The sequence below is a fragment of the Electrophorus electricus genome, chromosome 7 (assembly GCF_041902795.1).
Source record: "Electrophorus electricus isolate QZ-2024a chromosome 7, ASM4190279v1, whole genome shotgun sequence".
Lineage (NCBI taxonomy): Eukaryota > Metazoa > Chordata > Actinopteri > Gymnotiformes > Gymnotidae > Electrophorus > Electrophorus electricus.
Window position 1 is genome coordinate 21,277,925 of NC_137503.1, and position 11,666 is coordinate 21,289,590.

Below are 11,666 nucleotides of genomic sequence, written 5' to 3' on the forward strand. Positions count from 1 at the left end.
GCAACAAACACTTCATAAGGTACAATGTGAGTCTCTGTAACAGGGGTCATCAGTCTTGTCTTGATCAGCCTATCATGAGAATATCAGTAGATCATCCGCTCTGGAATATCAGCTCACCTGTTTCCTATTTTACAATCCCTACAAAGACGCTTTAGTTTCATTCTTGTCTTGTGAAGTATTGCCACTACTATTGTTCTAGGAGCAGTGGTAGCTCAGTGGATAAGGTACTTGACTTGTAATGGGAAGGTCCCTGGCTCTATCCCTGCCACTGCCAAGTTGCCATTGTTGGGTTACTGAGCAAGGCTCGTAACCCTCAAGTTGCTTTGGGTACAAGTGTCTGATAAATATGTTGTTGTTTGGATTCTTTTGCATTTTTTGGTCTTGGATTTGAATTGTTTTCTGATGACAGGCTGGCCCCTTTGGCTGGTCTTTCTATGTGGTTTCTGTGGTTTTGACTCTGTTTTGTGTACTGACTACTCTCTTGTGAACCCCAGATTTTTTATGTTAAAATGTTTCCAGTTTTTACAAGAATGTCTGCCTGTTTGTGATAATTAGTAATATTTGTGATTAGTCACACCCCTGCTCTATAGGTTACATATGTCACCTATACAGGCTAAGACTCAATGCAGGATAGTCTTCAAAAGGAGATTCAAGAATTTTTGTTGTTTCTTTTACCTCAGTAGAAGCCCAGACCTCTGAATTGCATCACTGACGAAAGCCAGAGAGATCTTGAAGCTGGATTCTTATTTGACACACCAACATTCATTATATAAATTAAGAATACAAATAATAAAAATAAAGAAACAAACAAACAAAGGCTCAGGAGAACTCCAAAATTGTTATTCATCACCAAAACCATTTTCCTGACTTCAGTCTAAAATTATTTTGCTTGGTGATCCATATCCTCATTGAACTCATAATCAGGAGATTGCCATTGCCAAGTTGCCACTGTTGGGTCCCTGAGCAAGGCCCTTAACTGTCAATTGCTCAAACTGTACTTGGTCACAATTGTAAAGTTGCTTTGGATAAAAGCATCTGCTAAATGTAAGTGTATCCTGCATTTGGGTTTCTGGCATGGACTGTCAACACTAAGGAGTCCAGTTTCTCATCATCCAAGCTGCTGTAGTGTGCCCTCACAGATAAGTAAGTAATGTTTATTTATATAGTATTTATCGCAAACAAGAGTCACAAAGTACTTTACAAAGTCAGATTACAGGATAGTAAAACCACAAGTAAGACATGTTACAACGAAACCACGATACAACAGTAAAACAGCAAACAGTACACATATACAATTCTGATGCCATAGATTTACTGAAAGGCATGTTTAAAAATATGTATCTTTAACTGTTCTTTAAAACAATCAACAGAAATGGCAAGTTTTCTAGAAGAAAAGGCATTCCACAGTTTGGGAGCTACCACCGCATATGCTCCATCTCCACGCATCTTTAAACGAATAAGTGGAACATATAAAATACCTAGTTCACTTGATCTGAGAGAGTGAGGTGATACATGAGGAAAGACTCAGATGTCAGTCACAAGTAGGGGCCTGACTTTGCAATGCTCTACATGTAATATTAAGAATCGTAAATTGGATTCTGTATAAAACAGTAAAGGTGTTATGTGGGCTGTCTACCTAGTGAGTAGTCTTGCAGCTGCATTCCAAATCATCTGCAGATCATTTAAAGCAGGTCTGCTAAGTGAAGGGAACATTGCAATAGTCAATTCAAGATGAAAAGCATGTATGAGCATCTCAAAATCGTTTTTGAGACTATAGATCTCAATTTCAAGCGGACATATCAAATGAGAGTGACTGATCAACTAAAACACCTAGATTATGTATACTAGAGTAGGCAGCAGAGGAAAAATGTCCAAGGCTTTGCTTAATAATATACTCACCCAGTCCTGTAACCTCTTAATTAAAATACAGTGGTTAACAATGTCGAACGCAGAGCTAAGGTTGTATACCACCATGTCACGGTTAGTCCCTCCCAGGTTCCATGTTCCATGTTTTCCCCGGCCTTGTGCGTTTTAATTCCATTCCATAATTTCATTTTCTCCCCTTGTTTGATTTTCCACACCTGTCCCTCATTTCTCGTCTTGCTAAGTCCATGTATTTAAACCCTGTTGTGTGGCCTGTGTCTTGGCTGTTCATTATTTCTTTGAATCTGTGCGTTTGTGTTCATTGTGGTTGTTAGAAATGAATTGGAACGTCTTAATATCTGATAGCCTCTATCTGCCTGTTTCTTAAGTTTTGTACTCCGTACCTATATGTTTCTTCTAGCTTTCATGTTTGTTAGTCTTAGTTCTTCCTAGTGTCTTTGCTATAGTCTGCTTCCCCAGTTTGCCTTTGTGTGCCTTTGGTTCCTTTATCCTAGCCCTTGTTTTGTGTATAATGTATCCTCATACCCTCTGTATTGGCTCTATGACCCTGGACTACTCTGACTATGACCTTGGATTTGCCCTTAATAAATCTCGCTCTTCTCCGCACATGCGTCTGCCTCCTAACCACTCACCATTACACACCAGTACTGTATAATCAGCCACATTAGAAGCCATTGAAATATAATTTGAGACACTTAAAAGTGCAGTCTCAGTAGAGTGTCATCTCAAAAAATCAGACAGAAACTTGCCATAGACACTATGTTACTCCAAAGCCACAGAAAGTTGTTTGGCCACAACTTTCTCTCATATTTTTATAAAAAACGGGAGCTTAGCTGTCGGCCTATAGTTCACAGCAGTGTCCAAATTAGCTTTTTTTCATTACAGGCTGAATGCAGGTTCAAAATAGGAAAGAAGAGATCCTGCAGACAATTACAAATTCATAATAGACAGTACTGCCAGGCCGATAGTAGGTAAAACTGTTAAAATAATGAATTACATCCAAAGGGCTGGAAAAAGGCTTTATTCTCCCTATCAGATCAGTTAGATCCTCCAAGCTAACAAGTTGTAAGGAGTACAGTACACTAGGACGTGAAGGAGGACTAATATTGAACAGGTCACAGGCTGAATACTGGACCTATTTGCCAAAACCTCATTAACAAAAAATGAAAGAAACCTATTACAATTATATATGGGAAAATATGGTAATAATGAAATTTATAGTATCAAATAAGATTTTAGATTTATCTTTGAAATTAGCAAAGTAAGTTGCTCGGGCTTCCTTTAATAATACACTGAAAGAAAAATTTGATCTTTGAGATATATGATGCACTGCTAACCAGGTGGCTTTCCATAATTTTTCTGTGACATTGCTGCCTAAAACAATGGACGTTGTCCATCAACCATGGAGAAAGTAGAATAGCACCCATTTCACCCATGTCTTGGTCTTTAAAGGTGCCACTATTTCCAGCATCACAGAGCAATACTTGTTAAAAGACTTTGTTAAAAGCTCAACTTTCTTACAGTCACTACTAAAGTCAAAATGAAACTGCTCTAAAAACTTAATCAACATTTGCTTACATCATGCCTATGGCCAACAAATTAGTTAACCATTTACTTGTACAAATCAGGTACATGAAAATATATTAGGCTTTATTGGTCTGTATCTTTTAAGTCAAGGTAATCTTGTTAACAGGTGAACTGATAGGTAATTAGTTGCCAATGCTAATCTTACCTTTATTGTGATATTACAGGTAAGTGTCCCTACCCCTGATGTCCTTATCTCTAACCTGTTAAAAAATAAACAGAGTAGCTAGGAGCTTTAGGTCAAATCTGGAACAACAATGAATAAAATTTAAGTGAAAAGAAACTAATTAAACTTATTTACAACTAGCCCCTCCACTCCTGCACCCCCAAAGAAATTCCAGGGAACCCCCCTCCCTGGAACCAAGGTGGTTCAGTCCTCAAGTGCAGGATCTAGAAGGCTTTTGCAATGGCCATGTGTTCGATCATGGCTTATTTACCGCTGGACTGTTGAATCTGCTGTGGGGGGACGTCAACACAATATGCAGACACAAAAAGGCAAAAAGAAAATGAAATGGAATCTGCTGCTTCAAAAAAGGATCATTCTGTCATGTGAGTAGAACATGCAGGAAAAAACAAGGAAGCAAATATAAGTCTCCAGCTGAAGAGTTCAATGAAATGCTTGAAAAAAAAACTATGTAACAGTAATAATGACCAACAACAGTCATGAAAACAGTTAATAAAGAGAAGAACAAAATAACGTAATCACACACAGGTAGTGTGTCGAAGGAGACATAACATACATCTCCTGAGTGAGGGGTGGCAAGAGACAGTAGACTAAAGACCAAGAGTAAGAGCACATGGCCTGCTCAATTTCAACCAAATGTAGTAAGTTAAACCAATGCTTGTGTTGATAATTGTAGTTCAGAATGTTGATTTATGGTAACAATATAAATAAACATAAAATTACGAGGTTTTATTGCTAGAAAAAACCTTCCAGGTTCATGCGCTTCACTACAAAGCCTCTGCAACTGGAGCACCTTTCAGTTAAGGTGAGGCAGATCTTCAAGAGCATAGGAACACTGAAAGGACAAAGGACTTTCATTCAAATGCAGTCATCATTATTAGGGTTATTATAAGGTGTATATATAGCTAGTTATTCAGCTATGAGGGAACCAATACTCATTTTCTTATATCTAAAATATGTAAGGCAACAAAAATGTGGAAAAATTTGGCTTACAATTTGTTTAAATTTAGCTTACTACTTTCCCCCCTGTTGTAGTTTGCTGACATTGACATCAGAAGAAATTTCTTTCTAAGTAGTAGGAAAACCAAAGAGTCTTTTCTCAAGGAACATTTATTACAATGCAATTTAAGGGTGCAATGTATGTCAGGATTTTAAGCAAACACTCTGGCATCCCTGAAATAAGATACCAGTAAAAACTGCATGGGCTATCTTGCTTCATATATATTATTATTTTGGTTTAAAATAGGATGACAATGTATTAGGCATTTACCCTTTGTCTAAATTCTGCATGAGTTCATAAAACCACAGAGCTACTGAAAGTAACCAATAGGTGGCAGTGTTGTGTAACAAAGATACATAAGGGTGTGTGTGTGTGTGTGTGTGTGTGTGTGTGTGTGTGTGTGTGTGTGTGTGTGTGTGTGTGTGTGTGTGTGTGTGCATGTGTGATGGCTGCAGAAGGGTGATTTTATATATGCATTCTCATGGAACTCAGACTTTATGCAAGAACCACCACACACAGTGCTAGACGTTCATCTCTGTCCTGGAAAGCTCTGGACCACTCCAACCTAAAAGCTAAGTTTGCAAGTTTTTATTTGCACAGAACATATGGTAAGATATGTTACTGCTAAACAGAGTATATTGCTAAATTACTAAAAAACCAAAAAACAAAAATCTAAATATAATGAAAATAATGATTGAGTCCTGCAAGCATCTGCCTAGTCACCCACATGAAGATGCGCTTGTCCGTACAATTAAGCTGCATGTGGGTGTGCTTTAATTTAGGTGGACACAGTGAGAGAAGCTCAGCCGGACGAATGTGACATTAACGGGAGATGAAGTCCAGGAGATCAGACGCTGCACTCACACAGTGGTATTTGTCACTGGCCCGGTCATGCAGATTGCAGCAGCACTGGCCACCGACTAAGATTAATGACGACGGACCTCTGTCTTTGTTTCTGTAAGCACCCGAAGAAGCAGCCAAACAGTGTCTGCACACATGCACTACCTATGCATGCATGTCTACATCAGATTGCATGGATTATTCAAGTAATCAGAATAAAATATAAAACATAACTCATTTTTATTTGATAATATCTTGTTGATCATTTGGTGAAAATTTGATAAATATAACATCATACATAGCTAAAGGTGTTGATGTTTCAAAGGGCAACCAAACCCTTTCATTCAAGAAAAATGCAAATGTTCATTATGCGAATCAACTGACAATAAGCTGTTTAGGATGCTTTAACATTACAGGAGCCTCCCTGAACTATGAAGCTGCAGTGTAGCCACATCCCCCAGGTTGTAATGAGGGAGTCTGTGCTAACCCAGCGCTCGGTCACTCTGCTATACAGAAAATGGTTTTCCTTGACAAATGAGGTGTCTGAGGCTGAGCTCAGATGGATGGGGGATTGGACTGGTCGTATCATGGCTCTGGGGATGTAGTGTATTTACTCAGTCATCCATCATCCACTGGCACACTCACTTACAGAGCAACTGCACCACACACCCATACTGATGTAATCAGTACACACAGGGAGAGGCTTATTAACATAGCCTAAGCTTTGGATGTGTGGATGTGTACCTCACAGTAGATGTATATATGTTGGTGTGTATGTGTGTTTGTGTGTGAGTGCACATACACCAGTTTGGGTTTGCTTTTGAGTCTTAATGTGAATATATGCACAGATATATGTTTGTGAAGGTGATGAGTATATGTGTCTGTGCAAAGGTTTAAGGAGTTGTGTGTGTTGACTGTTTATTTTTGAATCTCACTTACAGATTTGACTGATTATAAGTTCTACATTTATTGGTACACTTCTGTTTCTCTTGAGAAGATCCAGTGTTCCACTGCTGTGCAAGTTCACTGTGCTGCTTAATGCTGCAGTAATGTTTGTGTGGCAATCACGGCATGGACCCACTGTCCTGCTGCGTGTTTGAAACCCCCATACTGAACAAAATCAGCTAAATCTCCTCTGGGTTGTGTTCATGTCCCTCTAACAGGCCTACACTACCCATGCTGCTCTGACATGCAGTGTAGTTCCCAGCATGGGCACTTGGCAAGATAGGAGCGTGTGACTGATGTTCACTGCAGATGTATGCTAAAATGAGGATCAATCCACATAGATTTTGATTGCAGACTGACTCTAAGATAAAAATCAATTCCTCCCACTCCCTCTCCCCACCAGAATCCCATGAGACCTGATCTGCAGTAAGTTCTGTGAGTGCCAACTGTTTGCCCTGTGTAGACAGGGTGCAGGGAGAGCAGGCTGCCAATGTGGCCTGAGACTGATGATGCGATGGCTCCCTCAGGGGGCTTGAATTGTGATTAAACATGTTCTCTGCTGAGCCACTGGCCCAGGAACAGAAGCCAAGCGATGGTAGGTTTCTCTCTGAAGGCCTGCTCAGGGGAAGAACCCATTGGCCACCTTGTCAAAATAAATCTGAGTGATAAGTATTTGGGAGAAAAGAGAGTTGGTGACCTGATGTTTTTGAGACATGTGGAGATGTAGCTGGTTGTTCTAATTGTTGTGTAAAAACATTGTGTACCAATGTTCTGTACAAAGTACTAAAGTCACAGTCACAATGAATTACAATTAATGCAACTATATCTACATTGTTAATATAATATAGAGAACAGAACTCAGTGTGTTGGAACTTAGGCTCTGTTATGCCAGTAATTATGTAAAATTGAATATATAAATGAACTAAGCATTAGAACCAAGTAACTGATTAGGCTAAAGTATTTCTTCATTGTGTTTTAGCATGGCATCAATGGAGACTGTTCCTAATGTACCAGCTGCTCATTTTCATCTGTATCTCTATACATAAATTGATGACACTGTACCTAATGATTCTAGCTGCTGAAACAAAGTCTTTAAAAATGTACTTTAATGCAAAAAGTGGTTAAATCTTTTTTTTTTTTAAATCGAAGAGAACAAGGTGCCTAAAGCATTTTCCCTGTCGAGAAGGCTGAATGTGTTCAATATGCAGGTTTTTAATTGGTTATAATAGAGAGAAAGATAAAGCTTGCTGAAGTACATGTGTGTGTGTGTATGTGTGTGTGTGTGTGAATGTGAGAGAGAGAGACACACAGAGAGACTGAGAGAGAGAGAGAGAGAGAGAGAGAGAGAGAGAGAGAGAGAGAGGCAGTGGTACAGAGAAAAACCGATCAGGAAAAGGAGATAGAAAGGTTTTACTTTTCCACTCTCTCAGATCTTTGGCCAAGCACACCTCCACCCTCTCTCCGATTTGTCACCCAGCATGGGGCTCTGACAGTGAGCTGCCTGCTTCCCCTCTCCTGTCCGCTCCAATCTAATGAGCATCTCCCGTGTGCCGGGATGGAGGCGCGTTCCTTTGTGCAGGCCGGACAGGTGTCCGACTGAATGATGAATGTCCCTGCATCGTGCCATAATTGGCTCCTCTCTGTTTGGCCTCAGTCTGGCTGTGTGTGTGCTGGGCGACCACCTCCATCTGTCAATCACTTTGCCCTACTGCCTACTGGCCAGGCTCTGATAACTATGCTAATTCCCACGTTCACTTCTGATTGGCTGTTGCGGCCTTGGCCCTGGCTAATCCATTACAGCTCTGACAGTAGTAATACCCCCACATACCCCCACCCCCCAATACCAGGTCCTGTGTGCTAAACGTTATTTGACCGTTCCTGTCACGTTCGGGCTGACAGCGAAGGTGATGGATGACCTGCTCCTTGTTCATCATGCCCCTCACTTGTTTGTGTGTGACGCTGGAAAAAAGGAAATTATGCCTTGTGATTTTTCAAGATTTTTTCATTAAGATGCGGCTTAGCTGCTCCTAATGAGAGATGGTGCACAGTGCTAGCTTGATGATGATGATGAAAAAGGAACTATTGCTGTGAGTGAGTGACTGCCCATATTATGGCTGCCCATTAGGCCGCAGAAGCCTGCAACCATCTTTATTTTCCAGAGTAATTGCTCCAGATTTGCATGAAGGGAATCAAACAAGTGTGGATGACAAGCCCAAATATACATGCCCCACAGTGGAGCAGATACAAACCCTCTCTCAGCCAATGGGAGGGGCTCCACTCTTTAGTAAAGTTGCACCAAATGTATTGGCAGTAGTCAATATCAGGTTGATTAAGCACTTGAAGTATATAACCTAGTATTAGCAATATTAGGCTGATAGTGTAGTATGACATTATAACACCCATACAAACAATTAATGATAAAAAAAAAGAGCTCCAGTAGTACCCTGCTTGCACCATTATTCACTAATAGCCAGTAGTCGAGAAAGCAGTATTTATATCAACAGTATCATTATGAGCAGTATCAGTTTCGGAATGCAACTGCACTCTTTAGCATGGTAGGAAATGGGTGGCAATCCATATGTTCACTGCTGGTCACTTCATATTCATACCAAACTAAATTATTTTAATGGTTCTCATCTTAAATGAACAGAGATATTTTGTGATCTAGAAGACTGTATATGTCTCAGACTGTATATGTCCTCTTTGAGCCTCAAATGTAATACAAAAGTGCACATTTATGTAGCTTGTCATGCAATGAAAATCAGATTTACAAATGTGTTGCACTTACACCCTACAGGGCATAATTCAGATGGCCTTATTGTGATGACAATGTCATCAGCCCTTCTTCCCCAGTTGTTAAATGTCTTTAATGTCATCTTCATCTTTTAGTTCTCCAAAGTAATGTATCCCTGTTGGGTTTAACAGCAGCAAAGATGCTGAACTCAGAGGATGCCAAGCAATAGGGAGGCATGTAATTTGACTAGTTGCAAGGTTTGACATGGTGAGGGTGTGTGGGTTGATATGGTGTGTGAAAATTATAGTGATGGAGTTATGACCACAGTCCAGAGTTTGAGCATAAGATTTTATCTGCTGTAATGGGATAGCAATGATAATGGTGATGGTGATGTTGATGATGATGATGATGATAATAATAAAATTAGCACTATTAGCCCAATTGTACAAGGAAGCAGCTCGAGTACTTTTCAAAGCTGTAAAATACCCTCCAGCTTCTAGAATTAAAACATAGTAAACTTAATAACTTAAACATGACTAATGTAAAATAAAAGCAAAATAAATACATTTAACTGTTTTTTTACATAGATGTTGACTGACTGATACGAAGCAGTTTTTCTCGTGTCCACATTATAGTACACTTCAGATGTCAATGTTCCTGAAGTCCACACTGGATTTCAGTTCAATAGTGAATTCCCCCCTAGTCCACACTACAGTCATGTCCCCTTGATCACCTTGGGCCCTGCCCCGTTCCTCCCTATAACATTTCACCTCCTCCTGTCCCTTTTGTCTGTCAGCCTCCCTGCTACACTGGGGCCCTAACACAAAACAGATGTGCTGACTAGGGCATAACCCACACTCACACACACGTTCGCATGCATATCTCCTTTTTTTTTTATTGTACGGACAATGTTGGAGGAAAATGGTTTGTTTGCAGTGTGTAGTATTGTTCTAGTAAAATTACTGTAATTTGTACATTAAAATCCATATTTACTGCATGAATGTTTAAAATTGGACATTGTAATAAAATTAATGTCATTTTTATCATTTATATACCTTAGGTTCTCTTTGTTCATTCCATGTTTTATTTTATTGGACATACACGATGTCTAATTGGTTAACATATAACACAACATATACAACATATCTATATAACTAATCATTAACACATGTCTAAGTGATTGCACATACACAACTTGATAGACTGGGGAATAAGCAAAAGGACATTCTGTAATAAACATATCTATGAGAGAACTCACCAGTCACACAGCAAGTGGCTCTGCTTTTATGTCCATTGATTTTAACATGGGTATGATGTATGGGTGTGATATATATTTCCACTCTAAGGCTAAGTACTATAAAGATTCAAATGTATATATTCACAGACACACACACACACACACACACACACACACACACACACACACACACACACACACACATTTTGCCTACAATTTGGCATTTAAAAAATTACCACAAATTGCCATATCTTTTGAAAAAGTCACCCCTAACTCATTACGTCCAAATTCATTACATTGTCCTAAAACATCAAAAACTATTTAAAGAAGCAAGTAAATAAGTGGCCAGTATTCTTTCTGGTGAGGTTCAAACAGTTACTGTGTGCAGGATGTACATGTGTCAGAGTGGAGAACTAGAAATAAAGATGAGGTTGTGATGTGGCTGTCAGGTGAAAAAACCTGTACTGACATGTGTCACTTTTATTCTAGTGAAGCTTCCTGCATGCCAGTCTGGATTGTCTTCCTTCTGATCTAAACACAAATGAAAATCTACCCCAAATCCATTGCTGGAGTCACACGGGCACCATGTCGCTCAATGTGATGTTTTTTGCAGGGTGAAGGAGTTGAGGGTTGAGTTGTGGCATGTGATCAGTAAAAAAGTAAAACTTATTTATCCCTGTGGTGCATTCTGGGTGTCAGAGTGTTGTTACAGACTCCTGTGTGGGGTAAAGATACAAACACATTGTTTTTGCCCAACATGAAATGAGCTGCATGAAAAACATGAAAACATGAAACATGAAAAAAAGGCTTCTCTGAGTGAGAATGCATGGAGCCTACAGCCTGTCAGTGCCATTCCAATGACCTGTATTTCAACTTTGACCTATGACCTGCTGGCACACGTATTGCTGTAAATAAAGCTGAGAAGAATCCTCACTGACCAGCTTTTCTGAGCCCTGAATTTCCACACCAGCCATGCTGAGATAGTCTGCACTTCATAGATAAACATATTCTCACATAGCTAGCTATTTCAACATGACTACTTAGAGTTTCAGAGAAAGCAAAGATATACAGTGGAAATTATGTTTGACAACTCTGATTTAGCAAGTGTGGAGTGGTTGATATTTGACCACAGTTTATGTTTAATTTAAACTTAATTTTATAACTTCATTTTAATTTCACATTCATTTAAACCTTAATGAAAACTCTCAGTTGTTAATGTTACTGTACTCTTAAGGTAAAAAATAATGTTCAGTTGTTT